Raw genomic sequence first — 27,409 nt, 5'->3', positions numbered from 1 at the left:
GAGCCAGAGGCAGGAGCCGAAGGTGCTGGGGATGCATGGAAGTGGACCAGGGAATTGAGACAGACTGGTGGAGAAAGAAAGGAGGGCCAGCAGCAAGCTGTTGTTTACAGAGTCCCTGGGCTGGGACCCAGAGTGGTGGGTGGGCCTGGGTCTCCACCTTCCCACTCACAGCTGAAGAAGTGGCTAGGATACGGACTGACAAGCTGCTGCAAGGAGAGGCTAGACTGTTGCGGAAGGAGTCCCCTGTCACAAATCCAGAGGTCTGTGTCATGAAGCAGAGGCAGTGAGACTGGAACTGCAGTGGGTCTGCACGTGAAGACAAGCCTGGGAGAGCCACCACCACTGGAGAGCACACACGCTAACCAGAGATAATTCCGTAAATGGCCAGCAGGAGGTGCCAGTGTGGTGAGTAACCCTGCAACACCCTGTATTCACATCCTACGCACTATTGTAAAAATCTTTGTACAACAGTATGCCTTGTAAAGTATCATTTGAAAACTCATAATTTGCTGATCCGTATCATCCTGCTAACATGTGTGTAGCAGCCCTGCATGTGACGTTAAAAGATTCCACTTTATGGTGTTATTAACACATGTTCCAAACTGAGGTTGGCAAACAGGTCTGTCTCAGACAAAGGAACGTTTGCTTTGCTTAAGTTGCTTTTAAGCAGTAAACAAAATCATGAAGAATGAAGGGAAACAAAGGAAGCTCAAACAAGTGAGAAAAAAGCAACAGGGAACATCCTTCAGCATGACTCTTTGTATCCTGCCACCCAGCTAGAAATGTTTTCAAGAGGGGGACTGAAATTATCAAAAGGCGGGACAAACACCTCAAGGCGCCCCTCTCTTTCTCATAGAATCATAGAATCATAGAATCTCAGGGTTGGAAGGGACCTCAGGAGGTCATCTAGTCCAACCCCCTGCTCAAAGCAGGACCAACCCCAACTAAATCATCCCATCCAGGGCTTTGTCAAGCCTGACTTTAAAGACCTCTAAGGAAGGAGATTCCATCACCTCCCTAGGTAACGCATTCCAGTTCCTCACTGCCCTACTAGTGAAAAAGTTTTTCCTAATGTCCAACCTAAACCTCCCCCTCTGCAGCTTGAGACCATTACTCCTTGTTCTGTCATCTTCTACCACTGAGAACAGTCTAGATCCATCCTCCTTGGAACTCCCTTTCAGGTAGTTGAAAGCAGCTATCAAATCCCCCCTCATTCTTCTCTTCTGCAGGCTAAACAATCCCAGTTCCCTCAGCCTCTCCTCATAAGTCATGTGCTCCAGCCCCCTAATCATTTTTGTTGCCCTCCGCTGGACTCTCTCCAATTTATCCACATCCTTCTTGTAGTGTGGGGCCCAAAACTGGACACAGTACTCCAAATGAGGCCTCACCAGTGCTGAGTAGAGGGGAATGATCACATCCCTCGATCTGCTGGAAATGCCCCTACTTATACAACCCAAAATGCCATTAGCCTTCTTGGCAACAAGGGCACACTGCTGACTCATATTCAGCTTTTCGTCCACCGTAACCCCTAGGTCCTTTTCTGCAGAACTGCTGCCCAGCCATTTGGTCCCTAGTCTGTAGCAGTGCATGGAATTCTTCCGTTCTAAGTGCAGGACTCTGCACTTGTCCTTGTTGAACCTCATCATATTTCTTTTGGCCCAATCCTCTAATTTGTCTATTTCTGTCCATCAGTTCACTGAAACTGAAGGGATAAAGAAAGCAGCTTTTGGACTGAGGGAGGGATCCTGATCTCAGAAGTTTGGTAGGTAAGACTGCTGAAAGCATGTGGTGAGAAAACTTTGTTTGAATTTAACATATTTTGCTAAGTGAGGTACCAATAATGTTTTATCTTTATTTTTTCTTGTAACACTTTCTGACTTTTTATGCCTCATTACTTGTACTCACTTAAAATCTTTCTTTATAGTTAATAAACTCATTTAATTGTTTTATCTAATTCAGTGTGTTTAAACTGAAATGTCTTAGAAATTCAATTTGGGATGGCAAGTTGAGTGTATATTATTTCTATTAAAGAAATAACTGACTTAATGTAACTTTTATTGTCCATGATAGGGCTGGGCAGAACAGGACATACATTTCTGGGGGAAATTTAAGACAGAGGGTGTGTTGGGGGTCACCCTGCAGTATAACCAAGGCTGGTGAGAGCCAGAATGTAACCCAAGTGTATCTGGCAGGCTGCAGTTGCACACAGACACTCAGGGCGTGGCTTGCATGCTGGAAGGCTGCTTGTGAGAGGCACAAATGGAACTCCTTCAGCAACGCATTGTGAGGCACCCAAGATTGCAGGGGAAGGGTGACACAGCTGCTCATTAGTCTAGATTGTACCTTGGTATGTCACAATGGGATTGTCATATTGTTAATGACATGATCTGTAAGAGTAATAACATGCTCTTCATCCCTCTTCAGTGCAGAGACCGGGACTTGTTTGTGGACTTTGTCTTCACTACTGTAGTAAAGAGAGAGAGCTTGGAGCACTAGGCCTGGTGTAAGACCTGAGGCCTGAACCATATCAGCAAAATCAGGTCATGCCATGAACCAAAGTCAGGTCATGTATTAAGCCAGATGCTTACAATTTTACATGACCTTGGCAAAGGTATTGCTAGTGTTGCCAAAACACAGAAACTCCTAAGAAGCAACAGATATTGGGTATGTGGGTGAACAGACTCCAAAAGATTAGCGCAGGTACATCCAAACCTAACACAAAATAAGATGGTTTGACTGAAGTGCTGATTAGGGATGTTTAGCCCAAGACACCTGCACAAGAGGAGGTAACAAGCAGATGTCATGAAACACATAAGGGGATACCTAAGTTGTAATCTATAAATGTCACGCTACTTCACTGTAACCCTTTGTGTGGCCTAGGAGACAGCAGAGATTCCAGCTACTGACTGAGCCATTCCTTGCAACGGAGAACTCGTGTGTTACTATACCTGTAACCCCAGAGCCAGGGCACTGGTACTGTGCCATGAGGACAAAAAACCTGGTCAAGTGCCTTTATCACTGAACCGTACCTGTGGTCATTCTTTATGAGTAACATTGAGGTCTGCTGAATTAGCAAGCTCTGTTATTGTAACCCATATGCCTAATAGGGAGATATCTCTTTAAGAGATTTATTGGGGAGTGGATAGGAGTGAGTTGTGTCTGGGTCATTGTTGCTAGGCAGATGCATAATTAATACTCCACAACCAGAAGTTTCTGGAATTGTATGGAGAAGAACAAACCACATTCAGCATTGTGTTAGCTAACCATGACTAAACCCTTACTATTAGCTCCATCATGAAAGCACAGTCTTTTAATCTGCAGTTTGTTCCGTTGATTGAATTGAGACAAGTCATGGAGTGAGTTACTCCAACAAGAACAGAATCAGACCCATTATGATTATTAGTGACAGCATCCAGGATTTTCCAACAAGATGATCTGACCTCCCCAAAAATTAAGATGAAATCAAAATGTAGGACATTGTTGATCAATTCTTCATTGCTAGAATGCAAATCATGTCTCCAGTCTCCTCCTGTCACTGTTTGAGTTTCCCATGTTTATTGTGTAATTAATGGGGTGGGGGGAACAAAAGCAAAAAAGTGTATTCACTATCCACTTAAGTAAACTAATTGACCTTAAGTAGTGCTTTATTCAGGAAATACAGACTTTTCAAAGGACATCAAACAGGAAATGTTCAGCTGTAGCTGATATTGAATAGGTGCAATTGTACTGAATTAGTGCATTATCGGTGGGTTTCTACAATTTTTTCTATTAGATGAGATTTTCTGTTATGCAAGTGACTGTTAAGCTGGCTTTCACAATGAAATAAAACTGCTCCAATGAAACCACAGCAGCAGCTCACAGATGCAGACACCAACCTCAACATGTTAACTTCAAAATGTCAATGGGACCATTTAAAAGCTATAATTGTTAAGCCAGAGAAGTTAAAATTAGACACTCATATGGAGTCCAGGCACTCTTACTAAATAACAGATCTGGCCCTAAACGTTAATTTTGAAAAAATAGATTTGCAACATCATATATTCAGATCATTAGAAATATCTTATATTAAATTTAACCACCTCATTAATCCTCACATTCCATAATTAGTGAACAGTTTTGCCAGGAGACTTTCCCCATTCCCATAAAATCTCTAGTAGAATGCTCGATCTGTTGAATGAAATCAAGTTTATGCCCTTGATTTACACTACCACAGTGTACAGTGTAGTAAGCCCAAGATCAAAGCTTAAGTAATCAGAACCCAGGAATGTTTGGAGTAGCTGCTCTAATATCTCCAGACTTTCAGCTAATAGGGTGTAAAAGTGTTATACTGACCATATTCAAGTACATTTAGGGCTTGGTCTCAAGCTCACTGTAGCCCATCCCTCCCTTGTGTAGGTTGTGCAAGGGTGTGACAGACTGGCACTATCCTGTAGACACCTTATGGAATTAAGATAACTTAATTCAGTAAAGTTTAAATCATATTGAATTAGGTTTAATTTAGATACATTGTATTAAAAATGTTGCTGTGTCCATGCTTTTGTGGAGTTGTATGGAACTCCACCAGGAGCACGTGGGTGCTAATATAATTCCGCAGGTCATGAGCCCTTTGTAGCCACCTGGAGAGGTTGCCACATATTAGTTCAAACTGGATTCTCTGCAGACCAACAGACAAAGAAAGGATTTATGGATAAACAGCCTGGTTTTAAACAGGCTCAAGGGCCTTCTTCCTGATCCAGCAAAAAGACAGGATCCCTGATCCAAGGAGGGCCCAAGCCTTAGGGAAGTACTGGAAGAACTTGGCCTGCTGAGGCCCCAAAAGACTGGGTGCTGGTGATGAGATGAAGCTTTAATGAAACTGAAATCACAAGAAAGCCCGTTTGGGTGGGGTTTTGAAGGACTGCTCCTGCCAGAGCCCATGTTGGGGTTAGGGTGATCTCTGGTAAGCTGCCCAGCAGGAGTGCGGATTCTTTTATTGTTTTAAGAGGTTTTTCTCTGTAGTGTTTTTACCTTAAGAATAAAATATGCTTTCATAGGAAGTGCTAGTTCTGGTACCTTATAACTGTGACAATTGCACTGTTCTCAGTATCAGAAGAGAAAAGCAAGCAAGGTGTGTTTAGGCAGACTGGGAATAACACAGTGGAGCAGAAAACTGTTTGGCCTGGAAATATCCTCGTCAGGATTGAGAGAGAGAAGTGGGCCTCCACCCAAGGAAGGCGATAGCTAGATGTCAAGAAACCTTAGAGTTGGTGCCCTTTCTGAACCAGTGAAGGCAGATACAGATGCAGTTGCCCTGAACTGCAACAAAGCACTCCCCGAAATCATACTTCTGCTCAATTCAGTATATGCCTGCCCTTCTGTACCAGGACCCCAGCTCTAGGTCCACATACAGGTATGTAAGGGGGAGTTTCATAAGGTATTTCCTAATTATTTCTGGTTTGTGCAGAGTCTAAGTCCAAAAGTTGCAAACATGCTTAGCCAGTGTTCTCTATGTTCAGGAACTGATGATAAGTCCTGCATTTTCCAGGAACTGCAGGCTTTTCAAATGTCACTAAACAAGGAAATGTTTAATTGTAACTGATATTGAATTAATGCCAAATGAATTGATGAGTAGAGTTTTCTTCAATAGAAGGATTTGCCATTAAGTCACTAGGTCTTCAGTAAGCTGGATAGTAAGTATTCATGCTGCAAAGAGTTTTCACAAGTGTAAAGATAGTTATGAAATTAAAAGAATTAAAGGTAGCTTATATTTGGTTAAGAAAATGTATTTGCTTTACAGTTTGTGGCTAGTGGGGAAAAGGCCCTAAGCAGCAAATAAAAGAAGGCCGTGAAAATAAAGTTAAGACCAGAATGTAGTATGGAAAGAATGTATGGTTCAAAAAAAAACCTAATAAAATAAAGGGCTGTAGTAACAAGAAAAAGAAAAACTGCCTTAAAAGAAACAAGTGCAAACCTTACCAAGGTTACACTGGTAAGCAAAGAAGGGGGGAGGAAAAAGGAAAGGAAGACGGTGGTGGAAGGAAAGTAGGCAGAATAAACTGCTTCAGACAGGGTTTATGTTAAGGGTAGCAAGTTAGCTGAAGGGTATAAAGAGAGCCATGAATCTGATGGTACTGTACCTTGTCAGACCATACCTGAGCATACTGAATCACGCCAGGATAACACGGAGTTCCTTTCTTCTGGCCTACTTGTAAGAATACTGCTCAGAAGTTTATGATGCTTTGATACTGTATTGGGTGCAGCGACAACTTATTTGTAGGCTCAGAGGGGTAGCCATGTTAGTCTGGATCTGTAAAAAGCAACAAGGAGTTCTGTGGCACCTTATAGACTAACAGATGTATTGGAGCATAAGCCTTCATGGATGAATACCCACTTCGTCAGACGCATGTAATGGAAATTTCCAGAGGCAGGTATAAATATGCAGGCCAAAATCAGTCTGGAGATAATGAGGTTAATTCAATCAGGGAGGATGAGGCCCTCTTCTAGCAGTTGAGGTGTGAACACCAAGGGAGGAGAAACTGCTTTTGTAGTTGGCTAGCCATTCACAGTCTTTGTTTAATCCTGAGCTGATGGTGTCAAATTTGCAAATGAACTGAAGTTCAGCAGTTTCTCTTTGAAGTCTGGTCCTGAAGTTTTTTTGCTGTAGGATGGGTACCTTTAAATCTGCTATTGTGTGGCCAGGAAGGTTGAAGTTTTCTCCTACAGGTTTTTGTATATTGCCATTCCTAATATCTGACTTGTGTCCATTTATCCTTTTATGTAGGGACTGTCCAGTTTGGCTGATGTACATAGCAGAGGGGCATTGCTGGCACATGATGGCATATATAACATTGGTGGACATGCAGGTGAATGAACCGGTGATGTTGTAGCTGATCTGGTTAGGTCCTGTGATGGTGTTGCTGGTGTAGATATATGGACAGAGTTGGCATCGAGGTTTCTTGCATGGATTGGTTCTTGAGTTAGAGTTGCTATGGTGCTTCCTCAGCTCTCGTCCACTCACGCCCCTTCTCTACCTATGCTACACTGATGACATCTTCATCATCTGGACCCATGGGAAGGAGACTCTGGAAGAATTCTACGATGATTTCATGAACTTCCACCCCACCAGCAACCTCAGCCTAAACCAATCTACATGGGAGGTCCACTTCCTAGACACCACAGTACAAATAAGTAACGGTCACGTTAACACCACCCTATACCGAAAACCCACTGACTGCTATGCCTACTTTCATGCCTCCAGCTTCCATCCTGGACACACCACACAATCCATTGTCTACAGCCAAGCACTGAGGTACAACTGCATTTGCTCCAACCCCTCAGACAGAGACCAACACCTACAAAATTTTCACCAAGCATTCTCAAAACTACGATACCTGCACAAGGAAATAAGGAAACAAATCAGAGCCAGACATGTACCCAGAAGCCTCCTACTGCAAGTCAAGCCCAAGAAAGAAACCAACAGAACTCCACTGGCCATCACCTACAGTCCTCAGCTTAAACCTCTCCAACGCATCATCAGTGATCTACAACCCATCCTGAACAATTACTCCTTGCTTTCACAGACCTTGGGAGGCAGGCCAATCCTTGCCCACAGACAAGCGCCAACCTTAAGCATATTTTCACCAGCAACCACACACCACACTATAGCAACTCTAACTCAGGAACCAATCCATGCAAGAAACCTCGAAGCCATCCTCCCTGATTGAACTAACCTCATTATCTCCAGACTGATTCTGGCCTGCATATGTATACCTGCCTCTGGAAATTTCCATTACATGCATCTGACAAAGTGAGTATTCACCCATGAAAGCTTATGCTCCAATACATCTGTTAGTCTATAAGGTGCCACAGGACTCTGTTATTTTTAGGCTGTTAGGCACGTTTAGAACAATTGTATAAAATAATATATGGTCTTTAGACTAAATATAGGAATTCAAGGTGAAAATAGTGTCTGGTGGTCTCACATATTAATTTCAAATATTAATAATAATTCCAAGAAGAAGGTAATAAATGTATTAAGTTCTTCAACCTTCCAAGCAGAAAAATTGCTCCTGTGAAACCACAACAGCAGCTCAGCTTCTTACAGATGCAGATGCCCACATCAACATGATAAATTCAGCACTTTGCTGGGATCATTTAAATATTACAAACATTAAACCACAGCTTTTACAAAATAAGTCTATGCACTTTCACTAAAAAACAGCTCTAAGCCTAATTCTCCCTGAGCCTGAGTCTGGCAGGGGCTAACTTGGCCCTGTGCAATGAAGACCAACTTGGGCAAGATCTTCAGCTGGTATGATTTGGTGAAGTTTCATTGACTTCAGTGGCTCTATATCAAGTTACACCCACTAGGAATCCAGCCCTTCATCTCTTATTGTCATTTCATAGAATCATAGTATCATAGACTTTAAGGTCAGAAGGTCACTATGATCATCTAGTCTGACCTCCTGCACAATGCAGGCCACAGAATCTCACCCACCCACTTCTGTAGTAAACCTATGTCTGAGACATTGAAGTCCTCAAATCATGGTTTAAAGACTTCATGGTGCAGAGAATCTTCCAGTAAGTGACCCATGCCCCATGCTGGAGGGAAAGGCAAAAAAGCCCAGGGCCTCTGCCAATCTGCCCTGGAGGAAAATTCCTTCCCAACCTCAAATATGATGATCAGCTAAACCCTGAGCATGTGGACAAGACTCACCAGCCAGCACCCAGAAAAGAATTCTCTGTAGTAACTCAGATCCCAACCCATCTAACATCCCATCACAGACCATTGGGCATATTTACTGCTAATAGTCAAAGACGAATTAATTGCCAAAATTAGGCTACCCCATCATACCATCCCCTCCATAAACTTATCAAGCTTAGTCTTGAAGCCAGATATGTCTTTTGCCCCCACTGCTCCCCTTGGAAGGCTGTTCCAGAACTTCACTCCTCTGATGGTTAGAAACCTTCATCTAATTTCAAGTCTAAACTTCCTGATGGCCAGTTTATGTCTTTATTCTTGTTAACATATTCTGAACAAATAGGATGTTGAAGGAGACTTGAACATTCCAGAGAATAGCTTCAAACACATTTAGACTGGGACTCTAAATGAGCGTTCGTCAAGTGCGTAACCAGGACGGGAGGAGGGACACTTCTGTTTTCCCAACACTCACCACAAAGCCCTCAAAATCCCTGATACAAAGCTCACTGGATTCTGGAAGAAGGAAATAAAAATAGCTGACAAGAAAAAATTTGTTAATTTCTTAGTTAGTTGACTATAGGATTGGCTACAAGCATTTTCTTTGGTGTGAGATCTAAGGTACAAACTGACCTGGAGTATGTGATTGGTCCTTTGGTACTGGTAGTAACCTGAATATTGTTGTGGTTTTGATAAAGTAACCAATTATGACATAGTCCAGTTGCCTGGGTGGCAAGATAGTCCACTTGGGCATTCCACTCTATCTGTGACTCCACAGTAAGGCTGTTATAGTGCTTTAGGATTCATACTTGTTACTGGGTTGTGAAATATAGTACACACAGCCAGTTTGGGATCTCTGCCCTGCTTCTTGACAATCTGCCCTACGGTCAGGGGCAGCTCTAGGTATTTTGCTGCCCCAAGCACGGCAGTCAGGCTGCCTTCGGCGGCTTGCCTGCGGGGGGGTCCCCGGTCCCGCAGATTCGGCGGCACGCCTGCGGGAGGTCCGCCGAAGCTGCGGGACCAGTGGACCCTCCGCAGGCATGCTGCCGAAGGCAACCTGCCTGCTGCCCTCACGGCAACCGGCAGAGTGCCCCCCGTGGCTTGCTAACCCAGGCACGCATTTGGCATGCTGGTGCCTGGAGCCACCCCTGCCTACGGTTGACACTCACGGTCATGAGCCAGTCCAGGAAGGGTGACAGTGCCAAATTTAAGCACTTCATTTGTTTATCTCAAGCTGTAGAGACTCGTGATGTTAGCTCTGGAGGCTTCTAGTTTAATCCGTGGTCATAACCAAGATTGTAGTTGCTATAAAATGGAAGCTGATCTGGGATTCAAACTGCTGTGAGCCTGAGACACATGAGACCAGCTTTCTCTGTTTAGGGAAAGTATGTAACCCACTGTTCAGTGAGAGTGACACATACCCCTGTGTGCCCAACCCACAGAGCATGTGACACCTGCCAGCTGGGGAGTTATTTCTCCCTCTCCCATTCCTCTTATTTCTCCCTCTCCCATTGCCAGCTGGGGAGTTATTATCTTCCTCTCCCATTCCTCTTTTGTCTCTGTATGAGCCTCAGATTGTATTTCGTTTGAATTTACACTGTAAGCTCTTTGGGGCAAATTGTTGTTGTTTTTTTCCATAAAACACCCAGTGCACAAATAACACTCTATATTTTTTTACAAAGTATTTATTAATATTTGCACTAATGGCCTCTGAAATCAACTCTTATCAACCCAGTTGGGAATGACAGTCATTCAGTATGGTGGGAGTGCTCTGGTTGGCTGGAGAAGATTCCAGTTTGGGGTCTCTGCCCTGCATCTTGACAGTCTGCTGTGTGTTTTATCACCTGAAACTGCAGCCCCTCAGTCTGAATGGTAACACAGCAAATTGAAGTGATTTCTCTTTGTCTTTGGAACATCCAGGATGTGTGTCTCGGATGCTGTGATCCTCAGGCTTCAGCTAAGCAGCTCTCTTCTCACAAATACAGCGATATCGTTGTGTACAATTATAGGAGGAGGCTTCTCCTGCATTCAAAAGTACACAGGACTCTCCAGGCTCTTTCTTCTTTACTTGGAATCTGGGGTGGAAAGCTACATTTAACACTCAGCCATGCCATTTTTTTAAAATCACAAACAGTGTCATTGCATTTGGCTGCCTAAAGATTGGGGTTAACTTATTTTACCCATTAATTTCACTTCTCAGAATAACATGTCCTGCAAGATGAGCTATGAAAAGCATTTCTTTGTGATTTGAAATATTTTTTTGGTGTGAGATTGTTAATTTAGCTGAGATGGCCTCTTGTTTTCTATTTACTGCAGTTGTTGTACAATTTAATGTTCAGGGGTAGGAGGGTATTCTCTTCTTTTTCTCATTAAGTGTAATGGTGGCATCACCCTTAGTGTTTCAGCTTTGAAATGTCTGATTTTAGAATATTTATGAATGTCTATGTAAAACACAAGTGAACAACTTCTAGATCTGCCAAAGACTTACAGGTCAGTGGCAGCTGTGCCATCCTCCCACAGCCAGCTTGTAGTAGCTCCCATACGGAATAGTCCAATCCAGTGAAAACTCGCCAGTCTGTTTATGAAATCCTGTTTGGGAACAAGACTAAATCATTTACATCAATCCCCATTGGTAGGTGTATGCATACCAGGGAGGTTGATGTGTCCCAAACAGGACCAGTGTTTCATAATGCCCATACGTTAGCCAATCACACCTCATTTTTTCTAACATAGTTAGACATAGATTTTATGAGATTTTTGCCCAATTTAATCTGCACCTGTCCCTCACGGGAAGCATCACAGCTACATCCTGGCTGAGAAGAACTGATGGGATAGCCTGGAGAACAAGTCAACACAATTGTCCCATCAGCCAGGGATATCACTAATAAGAGACATGAGGAGTTCTCTTCCCAAGCAGCACAGACACTAACCCAACAGCATTTCCAGCCTCTGTTAAAGAGAGACAAAGCTTGATTTTATTCTCAGATGGGTTTCATTTCATTGACTTCAGTGGAGGAAATCCTGATTCACAGTGGAGTGAGAGGAGACTCAGACCCTAAGAAAGGACTCTGTGCCTTCCTCATGCTATACACTCCCTTTAATCACTCCTGAAGTCAGTGATAAAATTTGGATTCACTCCTTCTCTGGTACCCAAAAATTTGCCCAGTGTCTCTTGGGGACACAGCTCTGAATACAACACAGCAGTTTAGAGGGTCATTTTACCCTGCCAGTGTTATTTTTCATTTTATACCCATATCCCACTTCACCACCAGATGAATATTGGGCAAGTATAGTTTGGAAAATACAGGAAAATAAGGCAAAGGGTAAATTCCCTACCAGTTCTTCCTTGTTCTCTATCTCAGCAGTCTGGAGCCATGAGACGAGCAGTATTCTCGACTCTTCTGCCAGGAGCTCCTTTCATGTGTAAAATGGTAACACTTCCCTCTGTGCTGTATCCAGCCCTCAGGGCAAGAGCTGCATTTATCTCCTTGAAAAAGAGAGCAATATAGACCTGGCATATTTCTCTATTGATGGGTGCGACACAGTTTGATACTGAATGTCACCGTGTACTAGCTAGTGTGTATATTTCTCACTGGGAATGTAGTGTTTGTCTTGCCAGCTAGGATGAAGCTGATGTTGGTGCCCGAAAAATAACCTGGCATATGGGATACTTGGGTCAAGGCTCTTTTCTGAATCAGGCAGAGCAGGGACTTAACCCTGATTCTCCCTCATCCCGTGTGAGACCCCTCAACACCAGGCTATTGGCTGCTCTGGGGTTTATCTGTTTTTTCATAGAAAACATAGAAAGGTCTCGGTTTTATCCCAACATGAAATGGGAAAATTTTGAATTCTCAAAAGTGCTCATGGGACAGGAAACCTGTTTCCCATCCAGCTCCATTCAGATCACAATGAACAAGAAAAGTAATGAGAGCACTAGAGGAGAGAGGGAGCAATTCTCATATAGGAACAACCAGCACAGCATTGTCCACCTCACAAAAAGCAATTGTGCAGGAGGTAGCAACAGTGAGATGCCTTTTTGAACAACTTGCTTCTGCTACAGATGAATCATCATCATCATGGCCTCATTTTCAAAGTGATGGCAAATGATCAAAGAATCATAGAATATCAGGGTTGGAAGGGACCTCAGGAGGTCATCTAGTGGTCATCCTGCTCAAAGCAGGACCAAATCCCCAACTAAATCATCCCAACCAGGGCTTTGTCAAGCCTGATCTTAAAAACCTCTAAGGAAGGAGATTCCACCGCCTCCCTGGGGCCTAGTCTACACTTACCGTCCGGGTCAACGCGGTGAGTTCGACTTCTAGGAGTTCGAACTATCGCGTCTGATCTAGATGCGATAGTTCGAACTCCGGAAGCGCCGCAGTCGACTCCAGTACTCCACCACTGCAAATGGTGGTGGTGGAGTCGACGGGGGAGCCGCGGAGTTTGACCCCGCCGCGTCTGGACGGGTGACTAGTTCGAATTAGGTTACTTCGAATTCAGCTACGCTATTCCCGTAGCTGAATTTCTGTACCCTAATTCAAACCCCCTTTTTAGTGTAGACCAGGCCTAGGTAACCCATTCCAGTGCTTCACCACTGAGTGAAAAAGTTTTTCCTAATATCCAACCTAAACCTCCCCCACTGCAACTTGAGACCATTACTCCTTGTTCTGTCATCAGGTACTACTGAGAACAGTCTAGATCCATCCTCTTTGGAACCCCTTTCAGGTAGTTGAAAGCAGCTATCAAATCCCCCCTCATGCGTCTCTTCTGCAGACTAAACAATCCCAGTTCTCTCAGCCTCTCCTCATAAATCATGTGCTCCAGGAACCAAAGTATCTTTTGTTGTTAATAAGGACAAGGAGAGCTGGATTCTGATTAAGCAACAATATTACCATAAAGAATATAACAAAAGAGTGAGCTCTGATTGATACCTTCCCTATTCACAACATTTGAGAGTTCTGTGTTATTGGCTTGGAGATCATCTCTTTGTTGCATGCAGCTTTTCAGTGTTTCCTGCAATTGGGTGAAGTTTTTCAGAATAGCCTGTTTCTGGATAAGTTCCTCATTCTGTCTTCTCACTTCATGGGAAGCCTGGAGAGCTTAAATCCGTAAAACAAGCAATCAGTTAAAACAAAATTAAATACACTTATATAAATCATTTGCCTTTTGTATTATAAAGATGCTAACAACAATTGTCACAGTGGTTATTGTAGCTTACACACTGGGGATTGAGCTGGAGACCTTCTGAGCTAAAAGCATGAACTACTACAGCTTAAGTTAAAGGCTTGGGCTACACTTGAAAGCTATAGCAACTTAGCTCTAGTAGTCAGGGGTGTGAAAAAAAACATTCCACTAAATGACAAGCTAACCCCTCACACAGATACAGCTATGTAAATGGAAGAATGCTATGTAGCTACCATCATCTGGGGAGGTGGTGTTCCTATTCCAGTGGAAAAACTCTTTCCATCAGAGTAGATCACTTCTACACTTTTGGGTTATGCTGACATAGCTATAGCAGTTTAGCTATTCTGGTATAGTCTCCATAGCATAGACATACTCAAAGACAGAAAGTTTTTCAGGGTATCCTCATTCTGCCTTCTCACTTGATGGGAAGCCTGGAGAACTCAAATCCTTAACACAAGAAATGAGTTACAATAAAATTAAATACACCTGTATAAATTTGCCTTTTCCAGTCTCAGGATGCCAATAGCAATTGTGACAGTTGCCTTCATGGCTTAGATGCTGGAGACCTCCAGAGCTAAAAGTATGAGCTGATATAACTTCCGGTAAATGCTTGGTCTGTACTAGAAAGATAGGCCAACATAGCGACATCGGTTAGGAGTGTGAAAAAAAACATGCCTAACTGATGTATCTATGCCGACCTAACCCCCAGCACAGACACAGCTATGTAAATGAAAGAATGCTATGTAGCTATCATTTGGGGAGATGGTGTTCCTATTCCAATGGTAAAACTCCTTCCAGTTGAGTAGGTCATGTCTACACTTTTGGGTTATGCTGACATAGCTATAGCAGTTTAGCTATTCTGGTACAGTCTTCATACCACAGACATACCCAAAGACAGTAGCCATGGGCTACTCATATCCTCTGTAGATTAGCACACTGGGGGGGATCAATAATCCAATGATAGGATCTAAAATAGCTGTTACCACTCAAGAGAGAGATCTTGGAGTCATTGTGAATAGTTCTCTGAAAACACCCACTCAATGTGCAGCAGCAGTCAAAAAAGTGAATAGAATGTTGGGAATGATTAAGAAGGGGTTAGATAATAAGACAGAAAATATCATGCTGCCTTTATATAAATCCATGGTATGCCCACATCTTGAATACTGCATGCAGATGTGATCGCTCCATCTCAAAAAAGATATATTGGAATTAGAAAAGGTGTAGAAAAGGGCAACAAAAATTAGGGGTATGGAAGAGCTTTTGTGCGAGGAGAGATTAATAAGATTTTTCATTTTTGAAAAGAAATGACTAAGAGAGGATATGACAGAGGTCTGTAAAATCATGACAGGTGTGGAGAAAGTAAATAAGGAAGTGTTATTTACTCCTTGTCATAACGCAAGAACTTGGGCTCACCAAATGAAATTAATAGGCAGCAGGTTTCAAACAAACAAAAGGAAGTATTTCTTCACACAGCACAGTCAACCTGCATAACTCTGCCAGAGGATGTTGTGAAGGCCAAGACTATAACAGGGTTTAAAAAAGAAGTAAATAAGTTCATGGAGGATAGGTCCATCAGTGGCTATTAGCCAAGATAGGCAAGGATGGTTTCCCTAGTCTGTTTACCAGAAGCTGGGAATGGGCGACAGGGGATGGATCACTTGATGATTACCTGTTCTGTTCATTCCCTCTGTTGCATATGATATTGGCCACTGTTAAAAAACAGGATACTCGGCTAAATGGACCTTTGGTCTGACCCAGTATGGCCATTCTTATGAGATTTACACAATGTGGAGTTTTCAGTTTTATTTTGATGTTAAAGTAATTAAGGAATTGGTAACTGTCAGAGTTCCCTCCCCACTCTCAACTGTAGGGTACAGATGTGGAGACCCGCATGAAAGACCCCCTAAAATAATCTTTAACAGCTTAGGTTAAAAACTCCCAAGGCACAAATTCTTCCTGGTCCTTGGAACGGTATTGCTGCCACCACCAAGTGAGTTAGACAAAGATTTAGGAAAAGGATCACTTGGCGTTCCTGTTTCCTCAAAATATCCCCCCCAAGCCCCTTCACCCCCTTTCCTGGGAAGGCTTGAGAGTAAACAAGGTGAGCACAGACCAGCCTCTTGGGTTTTTAGGACACTAAAAACCAATCAGGTTCTTAAAAATAGAACTTTATTACAAAGAAAAAGTAAAAGAAGCACCTCTGTAAAATCAGAATATCAGAAGGTAATATTACAGGGTAATCAGATTCAAAACACAGAGGATTCACCTCTAGGCAAAACTTTAAAGTTACAAAAACACCAGGAATAAACCTCCCTCTTAGACTAGGGAAAATTCACATGTTAAACAAAAGATAATCTAATGCATTTCCTTCCTGTTACTTACAATTTGTAATCTTAGATGCTTAGTTCAGGTATGGCTTTAGGAGATGTATTTTCCCTACCCTGGTTCGTCGCTGTCCGGGAGAGAACACAAAGGAACACAAAACAAAAACCTTCCCCCACAGATCTGAAAGTATCTTCTCCCCTTATTGGTCCTTTTGGTCAGGTGCCAACCAGGTTATCTGAGCTTCTTAACCCTTTACAGGTAAAGGGGGGATTTTATGATACCTTTAGCTGTAGGTTTATGACAGTAACACTGCTTTGCTATTTACAAAACAGTCTCTATGGTCTTAAAATCTGATTAACAGAATTCTCATGATTAACACTGACGTAAGTAAGAACAAAATCAGGCCCCATTTCCTTTTGGACTGGTGAACTGAGCAAACTTGAAAGACCATGATACCAATCAGAAGCAAGAAATGTGGAACCATGCAGCTCTGTATCGTGATTAGAACTGAATGAATAATTAATTTTTTGGTTTGTAGATGAAAAATCATAGAATATCAGGGTTAGAAGGGCCCTCAGGAGGTCATCTAGTCCAACCCCCTGCTCAAAGCAGGACTAATCCCCAGACAGATTTTTGCCCCAGATCCCTAAATGGCCCCTTCAAGGATTAAACTCATAACCCTGGGTTTAGCAAGCTAATGCTCAAACCACTGAGCTATCCTCCCCCATCTAGAACAAAAATTGGTTAATTTTGAACCTGAACTGATATATTCCAGTTTTTCTCCTGGAACAAAACCCAAAAAACAACAAAATTAATTTCAGATCTATAGGTGGCCAAAATGAAAATAAAAAAAACAACCCAAAACACTTTTCAGTTCTTCCTGGAGTTTTGTTTTGAGGTATTTTTCAAGCTTTTTATTCTGAAATCACTGAAACAAACCATTTCCCTTTTTTAAATAAAAAAATCAATTTTTTGGCCAAAAGTATTCTTTGAATTCTATCTGAATTCACAAATAGTTTCAGTACCCTGAAAAATGCATTTTTTGGGCTAATAAACAGGTCCCCGGTCCTGCGGATTCGGCAGCACGCCTGCGGGAGGTCCGCCGAAGCCGTGGGAACAGCGGACCCTCTGCAGGCATGCCGCCGAAGGCAACCTGCCTGCCGCCCTCATGGCGACTGGCAGAGCGCCCCCCCTAGCTTGATGCCCCAGACACGCGCTTGGCATGCTGGTGCCTGGAGCTGCCCCTGCTAATAAAATATTCACTGAAAAAAAAATTCACCCAGTCCTAGTCATGATGCCATTTCTAACCACATTTAAACTATAGATAGTTTAAGTCTCAAATCAAATCAAGTGTTCACTCAGAAGGACTCTTAGGACCACCCCTCTCCCTAGGGTTCAGAGCTGGAGCTACACCACAAAATGTAACTTCAAAGTGCTGTCTGTACAGCAATTTGTAGAGCATTAGTGGAAGCCTCGCTAGCCTGAGTCTGTTGACCTGGGCTTGAAAGCTTGTTCCAAAATGCTGTGTAGAACCTTAAAAGTATCTCAGCTTCTCACTTGTTTTACAGTTAAAATTCAAATCACAGCTCGGCGGGCAACAGGCTCTGAATAACAAATGAAAGTTGTTTTTCACGAAGTAATGCAAACTATGACAGTGTCTCACACATGCATTTACACACCGCATTCAAAGCCCTTCTAAAAGTTATAATGGTTCAGATCATATTTTTTGCCGTCTTGGCAAATACTTACCCATGGCAACCCAAACCCTTGCAGTTACTAGCAAAGCCAGACAGAGGAGCCCCAGAATCACTGTAAGGAGCCATGGTGAAGACGGAGGAGATTCTAACAAAATAAGAGAGAGAAAATGAAAGCAAACATGGCTAGAATGTTCCCGTCTCCTGAGATTCTGGGATCAGATCAGAGCTCTCAGCCACACCAGTCTATCAAATCCAGAACCCACCATTGGAGCTAAACCAGTCCAATAATAATAAATATTGAATGTGTGTTCAATAAATCTGGCATGAATTGAGATAACTTGGAGAAAACATTTGCTCCTGGTGAAGGCCAGAGCTGTCACATCCCAATTTCTGCCCACACCTTGGCCCAGTGTGGTCTTAAGCAAGTTCCTGGTAATGTGCCATTTCCTGCCACACTAGACAAAATTCTAATTTTATTGTTTCTGAAATATGAGGCTATAGAGGAGGATGTTTTGCTATAAACACTTTGGTAAAAGAACGTAAGGAGCCAGCAGCTCATAGTGCATAATATTTTGCTGCCTCTTCTGCTTTGAAAGAGTGTGAAACTCCAGGTCAGAGTAGGCCATTTCCTGCTCACTGATTTCTGATAGGTTATAAGGATGGAAAGACAGCTTTATGAAATTGTCATCACAGTAGGTGGAAATATAACTTCATAGATGTTAAGGCTAGAAGGCAACATTATGATCGTGAGTTCCTGCATAATATAACACAGGCCATAGGAACCACACCCAGTAATTCCTGTTTTTAAAACCAATAATTTATGATTGAACTAGCTCATATCTTTTAGAAAGAGAGTCAATCTTCATTTAAAGACTCCAGTTGGTGGAGAATTATCACATTCCTTTGTCATCTGTTCCACTGGTTAATTACACTTGTTCAAAATTTTTGTCAGATTTCCAATTTGACCTTTATCAGAGTCATCCAAGTAGGAATGTAAAGACATCAGGATTTGACCCAATGCAGGCAGTAGCTGTTAGATTATGCAGATGAACAGAAAGCATAGTGAGATGGTGAGTTAAATATTAGTTTCTTATTTTCTGCTATCTGTAAACGATATATAAACCATTTAAAAATATTTCTGTTTCTTATGAGGCTTGCAAATAAGATAGTAATTACAAGAAACCTTGCAGGGCACCAGTAAACTGATGCCTTAGCTTGCAGCAACTAGAACTCTGGCCTATCTAGAAGCTGTTCTGGAGAAAAGTCAAGAGATTCAGGCTGAATCATCTAAGAGAACTCAGCTTACTTTTTCTGTATCAGAGCTAGTGCAACATTATGGTTGTACATGGGAGACCTGGCAAGTATAAGGAGTCCAAATGACTATAATGAAATGTGCCAGATAGGTATGGACTTTTGGAACAATAAGTGTTAAAGAGATTTCCTGGGGAATCTCTGGGGAGGGGTTCATGCAAATTCCACAATGCTAGTTATGCAACACCACCTTTCTGAAGCTACACCCCGGGGAGTGGGCCATTGACTGGGGTTTATCTGTTCTTGGAAACTGCAAATCAAAGGCCAGAGCAGTATAAAAAACAGCTGAATTAGCCAGTTGAGGTATGGTTTCTGATCTTAAATGCTGAACTTGGGAGCAAATGGGCAAACCCATTTGTGGGGGTCTGAAAATTGACAACTACCAGAGCCCATTGTTGGAGCTCGGGGTGACTTCAGGTAAGCTTTTAGCATGCATTCAGGTCATTTTATTGTTTTTTTTAATATGTTTTCTCTTTAGTGCTTTTGCCCTAAGAATAAATGCTGTTTGCTTTGTGAATATTGGTTGGTAACTGGAATACACTGTTATAGCCCTTGGAGAAAGAGTTAACTGCAGACGGTGCTCCCTGATCAGATCTGCTGGGAAATTGCAGTCAGGTGCAGAGGGACTGCAAGCATAAACTTGCAGTCTGAGGGCGAGTGACAGCTGGAAAGCCTAAAATCTCAGATAGGTGCCCACAAGGAAGAGCAGGAGGGAGGGTCATCTATGTAGTTAAGTCTGGAACTGTGTCAAAGGTTATCCTCAGGTACAAGAGACCTTTCTCATGAGTGATGACTCCTAAAGCTTTGCCAACTGGCAGAAAGATTCCATGGTGCGGCTTCAGGGCAATGGAAGTTCTGGAAAACCTGAACAGTGTTCTCAAGATGGAAAATATTTGCTCAGAGAGCAATCCACCCTGATGCCTTCTCTGATAGCCCACCTGGGGGTCAGCTGACCAATCACAGGTGCACTAGCCTTCCCTCTTAAACAGCGAGTATCACCCTGTGACAGAAGGGTTTATTATTTCATAATCAAATTTGTTGTGTATTTGGTTGTCATGGTTTTTGTTCCTATGGCAACTGAGTTAGATTATTAGGGGATAGCCCAGCCAGTCACGGCCGGTTGGGGGAGCTCTGTGTCTGTAAATAAAATGGTAGTTTTCTTAGCTGTCTGCTGTCTGGCCTCAAGTGATTTCTTCCTAAACCGGCTGCCCCCAAGGATATAACAAGTAGCGACGATGGATGGGAGTCCGGTGCTGCTCCAGTAACAGAAGGAAGTAGAAGAATATAAGTCAACACTATGCCCTTGTTGCCAAGAAGGCTAATGGCATTTTGGGTTGTATAACTAGGGGCATTTCCAGCAGATCGAGGGATGTGATCATTCCCCTCTATTCAGCACTGGTGAGGCCTCATTTGGAGTACTGTGTCCAGTTTTGGGCCCCACACTACAAGAAGGATGTGGTAAAGAAAACTGCTTGTTTGCACTGACTGTGAAAGTGAAACTAAAAATCATGGCTACTCTGAGCAGGACACTGGAACCTTTTGATGAGAATATAGAACAGTGGCATGTGTATACTGAGCATTTTGAGCTTTTTGTTATTGCAAATGACATTACAGAAGCGAAGAAGGTGCCAAAATTCTTAAGTGTTGTAGGGGCTAAAACCTACTCCATGCTACGCAGCTTACTACACCCTGTTAAGCCTGAGACTAAATCTTACAGTGACATTGTGGAAATCCTGGGGTCCCATTTTCCACCAAAACCACTGGTAATTGCTGAAAGATATAGGTTCCACAAAAGAAACCAAAAGGAAGATGAAACAGTTGTACAATTTGTAGCAATTTTAAAAAAGCTAGCAGAACACTGTGAATTTAAACAGATGTTAAATGATGCCCTGCGTGACAGGTTAGTGTGTGGCCTCTACAGTGAAGCTATATGGAAGCGCCTACTGACAGAGGCTCAGCTTACATTACAGAAGGCTGTTGATATTGCTGTCTCCATGGAACTGGCTACAAGGGAGGCACAATACATCGGTGCATCCCCTAGGGTGCAAAAAGTGTCACAAGAACCGACCCACAAAACTGTGCAGAGTCAAGAATGTTACCGCTGTGGTAAGCCGGGTCACCAGGCATCAGAATGCTGGTGTAAGGACCTGGTGTGTCGACGCTGTGGCAAAAAGGGACACATTGAGTGTGCCTGTAAACAAAAGAAAAAGAGGCCTGTGGTCTGGCCGACAAAAAGAGGAACCCTGCATATCCTAGAGCAGACCCAGGATGATCAAGGTGACACCTCATCGCAAGAGGAAGTGCCACTGCATGTTTTGTCTTTGGCAGTGAGCTCACATGAATACTGGGTAACCCCGTTGTTGGATTGCAAACCTATACGCATGGAACTGGACACCGGTGCAACCCTCTCGCTGGTCTCCGAGACTGTGTATAAAGAAACGTTACAGCATCTTCCGCTTAAGGCAACAAAAACTGTTCTAAAGATGTATACGGGAGAAGCTGTGCCCATGTTGGGCACTATTGATGTTAAGGTGGAGCTCAATGGACAGGCTGCTAAATTGCCACTGTTTGTGGTGAGAGGTAACTACCCAGCCTTAATGGGTAGGTCTTGGCTTGGGAAGATTCAACTGAACTGGGCAGAAGTGCACCGGATGACTAAAGAAGAAACCAGTCTAACCCCTATACTAAGGAAACATGCTGCTGTTTTTGGAGATGATTTAGGAAGTATGAAGGGAATCACTGTGACATTGAACATTAAACCTGACAGTCCATCAAAATATCTGAAAGCCCGAACTGTGCCATATGCCATCAGGCCAAAAGTTGAAGCAGATGTGGAGCCCCTGGTCACCAATGGAGTCCTAATACCCGTTACCCATAGCTCATGGGCCACTCCTATCGTTCCAATAGTGAAGAAAGATGGCTCTCTCCGGATTTGCGGTGATTTTAAAGTCACTGTCAACCCAGTGTTGTGTGAAGAGCAATACCCGCTTCCCCGCATCGATGACCTCTTCGCAGGCCTGGCTGGGGGACAAAAGTTCAGTAAGATTGATCTGAGTCAAGCATATTTACAGATGCACGTCGATGAAAAGTCCCAAGAGCTGTTGACTATTGTGACTCATAAGGGGCTTTATCGATACTGTCGCCTACCCTTCGGAATAACGTCTGCTCCCGCCCTGCTCCAGAGGGCTATGGACCAGATCTTGTGTGGCTTGTCAGGAGTTCAGTGCTATCTGGATGATATCCTGGTCACTGGAAGAAATGAAGAGGATCACTTAAAGAATTTAGAGGCTACCCTACAAAGACTGGAAGAGTATGGCCTAGGGGTTCGCAAAGACAAGTGTGAATTCTTCAAGCCCTCTGTTGAATATTTGGGACACATCATTGATTCTGCAGGTCTTCATAAGGCCCCTGCAAAAGTTAAACTATTGTGGAGGCTCCCTCACCTCGAAATGTAAGCCAGCTGCACTCATTTCTAGGACTACTGAACTATTATGGAAAGTTCATCTCACAGTTAGCCACACTGCTAAAACCACTTCATGAGTTCCTTGGGCAGAACAAGGCCTGGAAGTGGACTGAAGCCTGTGATGTTGCATTTAACAAAGCTAAGGTTACATTGCTAAATTCTGAAGTTCTAACACACTTTGATCCATCCTTACCCCTACAATTGGCCTGCGATGCCTCCCCTTATGGAGTGGGAGCAGTCGTGTCACACATTATGCCTTCGGCAGAAGAGAGACCTATTGCTTTTGCTTCACGCACTCTAAGCAAAGCAGAAACTAACTATGCCCAAATCAAACGTGAGGCATTAGGAATTGTTTTTGGAATTTGGAAGTTTCATCAGTACCTGTTTGGGCGAAAGTTTAATCTTCTCACAGACCATCGACCTCTGATGTCAATTTTTGGACCCTACACAGGCATTCCCCCATTAGCTGCTAGTCGTATGCAACGTTAGGAATTGCTACTTTCAGCACACACATATGAAATCAAATATCGGAAATCCACTCTGCACGGCAATGCAGATGGCCTCTCAAGGTTGCCTTTGCCAGTCAAACATCAAGATAGTGCCCAAAAGGAAATCTTCTACTTTGAACAGGTAGAGAATACACCCATCACTGCTACTCAGATAAAGAAGGCAACTCGCGTTGACCCAGTATTGTCCCAAGTTATGGACCTGGTGATGCATGGAAAGTCTCAACAAACCTCTCCGGTCTCACCCGACCTTGTTACCTACATGTCCAGGAGGACGGAGTTATTGGTCCAATCTGGTTGTTTGTTGTGGGGGAGACGTTTCATTATTCCAACACCATTGAGATCACAGATGTTAGAACAGCTACATTCCGGTCACTGTGGAATAGTGTGCATGAAGGAAATTGCACAAAGCTATTTTTGGTGGCCTGGATTGGACAGTGCTATTGAAGAGAAGGCAAAAGCTTGTATGTCATGTCAGGGTGTGAGGAATGCACCCCAGTGGGCACCCCTACACCCATGGGACTGGCCTGAAAACCCGTGGCAACGTATTCACGTTGACTTCGCTGGCCCCCTTGAAGGAAGCATGTTCTTGGTGGCAGTAGATGCCCCTTCTAAATGGCCAGAAGTCTCTATAATGCAGTCCACTACTGCAGAGAGTACTATCCAAAAACTACGAGGACTCTTTAGTCATTTTGGTCTGCCAGAACAACTTGTGAGCAACAACGGACCACAGTTCGTCTCTCAGGAGTTTCAAAAGTTTATGAAGGCAAATGGGATACACCACATCACGTCAGCACCATATCATCCATCCACCAACGGATTAGCTGAAAGATTTGTGCAGACAATGAAACACGCTTTGAAATCAGCAAGGGGACAACACTCCATTCAAAAGTGTCTGGATACCTTCTTACTTTCCTACAGAAACACACCTCATGCTACGACCCAGGCATCCCCGGCCTTTCTAATGATGGGACGACAGCTGCACACTTGCTTTGATCTGCTGAAACCTTCTGAACCCCGACAAATTGTGCAACGTCAGCAGCAATATCAAGTTATCAGACTGGCACCCAGAGCAAAAGAGCGAACCTTTAGCCCGGGACAGCCAGTTTTGGCTCGGAATTATACTTCCAGAGCTAAATGGGTCCCGGCCACAATCATCACTCAAACAGGACCTGTTTCCTACACAGTCCAGACTGCAGAGAATCTTACCTGGCGGCGACATGTAGATCAGCTGTTGCCAGGTCATGCCAGTCCTCAGGACACATCTGCAATTGTGTGGTCTGACTTCACCTCTTCTGGTGAGACACCGAATCAGGAATCACCTGTTCCTGACTGTTCTCCTCCATTACTGCCAGCGGCTGAGATACCCCTTTGCCCAGCACGAGCTGATACCACCTCCTCACCTGTTCGTGCTGTGGACCCTGAGCCCATCGCACTTTCGGGTGCAACAACACCAGGAGACAGAATCCATAATCCACCTAGAGACAGAAGGCCTCCTCATCGGCTGGATCTTTAGCTAGGGCGAACCCACAGTTATGGGGCAAAATAATCCCCAGGGTTTAGCCAGGAATGGAGGCAGTCTACCCGCCTTCTCTAGTCTAGTGTCTGTTTTATTTAGGGGATGTTCTTATTGGGGGGGAGGAATATGTTGTGTATTTGGTTGTCATGGTTTTTGTTCCTATGGCAACTGAGTTAGATTATTAGGGGATAGCCCAGCCAGTCTTGGCCGGTTTGGGGAGCTCTGTGTCTGTAAATAAAATGGTAGTTTTGTTAGCTGTCTGCTGTCTGGCCTCAAGTAATTTCTTCCTAAACCGGCTGCCCCCAAGGATATAACAAAATCTCTGCATTCCAGGGCTTTGTAGGCACAAAGCCACCTCCTTCCCATATCTGGAAAATTATTCATTTCTGGGGGTACGTTCATATCACACAGACTGGCGCAAAACTAACATAGTTTTACTGACACTTGAGAAAAAATTCTAACACAGATTCCTGTTTTATAACAGGGGTAGGCAACTTATAGCACGTGTGCCGAAGGCAGCACGTGAGCTGACTTTCAATGGCACTCACACTTCCCAGGTCCTGGCCACCGGTCTGGGGAGCTCTGCATTTTAATTTAATTTAAAAAATGTTTAAGAAGCTTCATTAAAAGCCTTGTTTACTTTATATACAACAATAGTTTAGTTATATATTATAGACTTACAGAAAGAGACCTTCTAAAAATGTTACAATGTATTACTGGCACACAAAATCTTAAATTAGAATGAATAAATGAAGACGCGGCACACCACTTCTGAAAGGTTGCCAACCCCTGCTTTATAATGTTAGGGTTTGTAGGATAAAGTTCAAGAAGGAGATATGAATAGGGCTAAAAGAATAACATTAGACATAGATTCAGGAGATTGTAAATATACAGTACCTGTGACCCTGGCATGTTTTGGTCTTTGTTTTCTCTTCTGCTCTTCAGGAGTATGAAATCTGAGGTCCACAAAGCTCACTGACTGCTCACTCATTTCTGGTGGGTTATGGGATAGAAATTCCAAAGATGGGGTTAGTGAACTGAGATGAACATTGGGATTTGTACCGCAGTGAAATGGCCTGTTAGAGCCAGTAAGAGTATAAACATGAACAGGAGCAATGTAACAGTCCAGCCAGCTCAGTGGCTCAGGACGAGTGCTCCTGCATTCCTCACAGATGCTTAACTCCCACATAGCAAAGGCCACAAGAAACATTGTGACGGTTTGGGTCACAAAAACCCCCTTGGGACTGCCACCTGATGTGTCTAGACTACCTCTGAGCCCGTTTTCCCTGCCAGCTTGGGACTTCAGTACCTTGCCTTGTTCGAGCCAGACATGTTTGCCTGCTGCAAACACAGATCCAAGTCTGAACCGTGTCCCTCACAAGCTGCAGGCTTAACTGAAAACAGCTTAACAAGTGCTCCTGTCTACAGCACTCAGATACCCAGCTCCAAATGGGGACCAAAACCCAAATAAATTCATTTTACCCTATATAAAGCTTATACAGGATAAACTCATAAATTGTTCATCCTCAATAACACTTCTGCACAGCTGTTCCCCCGCCCTCATCCGCCCCAGTATTAATACTTACTCTGGGTTCATTAATAAGTAAAAAGTGATTTTATTAAATACAAAAAGTAGGATTAAAGTGGTTCCAAGTAATAACAGACAGAACAAAGTAAATTACCAAACAAAATAAAATAAAACACGCAAGTCTAAGCTTAATACGGTAGGAAACTCAATGCAGGTAAATCTCACCCTTAGAGATGTTCCAATAAGATTCTTTGACAGACTAACCTCCTTCTGGTCTGGGTCCACAAATCACTCATATCCCTATAGTTACTGTCCTTTGTTTCAGTTTCTTTCAGGCATCCTGTGGGGTGGAGAGGCTATCACTTGAGCCAGCTGAAGACAAAATGGAGGGGTTTCCCAGGGGCTTATATAATCTCCCTTGTGCGTGGAAACCTCTCTTTCCCCCTATGCAGAATTCCAGTACAAGGTGGAGTTTTGGAGTCACATGGGCAAGTCACATGTCCGTGAATGACTCAGTTCTTTAGAGGCCAATGCCACTGGCCATATGCTAGTCTGAATGTTCTCAGGAAAGTTCAGATGTGGATTGGCATTTATCAAGGTCCATTGTTAGCCAAGTACTCCCAATTACTTGAATAACCCCTTCACACTATGTTGACCAGATTTGCCTTAGGTGCTTCCTACAGCAAACACTTTAAATACAAGCATAGAGCCAAAGCTCATAACTTCAGATAGAATCATAGACTCATAGAATATCAGGGTTGGAAGAGACCTTAGCAGGTAATTTGGTCCAACACCTTGCTCAAAGCAGGACCAATTCCCAACTAAATCATGCCAGCCAGGGCTTTGTCAAGCCTGACCTTAAAAACCTCTAAGGAAGGATATTCCACCACGTCCCTAGGTAACCCATTCCAGTGCTTCACCACCCTCCTAGTGAAAAAGGTTTTCCTAATATTCAACCTAAACCTCCCCCACTGCAACTTGAGACCATTACTCCTTGTTCTGTCAAGATATAAAAATAATACATGCATACAAATAAGATGAATACAGTCAATAGAACATAACCTTTGCTAAGATATGTTACTCATAGACTCAGACTTTAAGGTCAGAAGGCACCATTATGATCATCTAGTCTGACCTCCTCCACAATGCAGGCCACAGAATCTCACCCCCGCACTCCTGTAACAAGCCCCTAACCTATC

General features: G+C 43.3%; 1 pseudogene; it reads right to left on the bottom strand.

Moving 5' to 3' along the window:
• Positions 1–10,484: 10,484 nt before the first annotated feature.
• LOC120399220 lies at positions 10,485–25,673 on the bottom strand (annotated as a pseudogene).
• Positions 25,674–27,409: the final 1,736 nt, after the last annotated feature.

The sequence above is a fragment of the Mauremys reevesii genome, linkage group 1 (genome assembly GCF_016161935.1).
Source record: "Mauremys reevesii isolate NIE-2019 linkage group 1, ASM1616193v1, whole genome shotgun sequence".
NCBI lineage: Eukaryota > Metazoa > Chordata > Testudines > Geoemydidae > Mauremys > Mauremys reevesii.
This window is presented reverse-complemented; position numbering and strand designations above follow the sequence as displayed.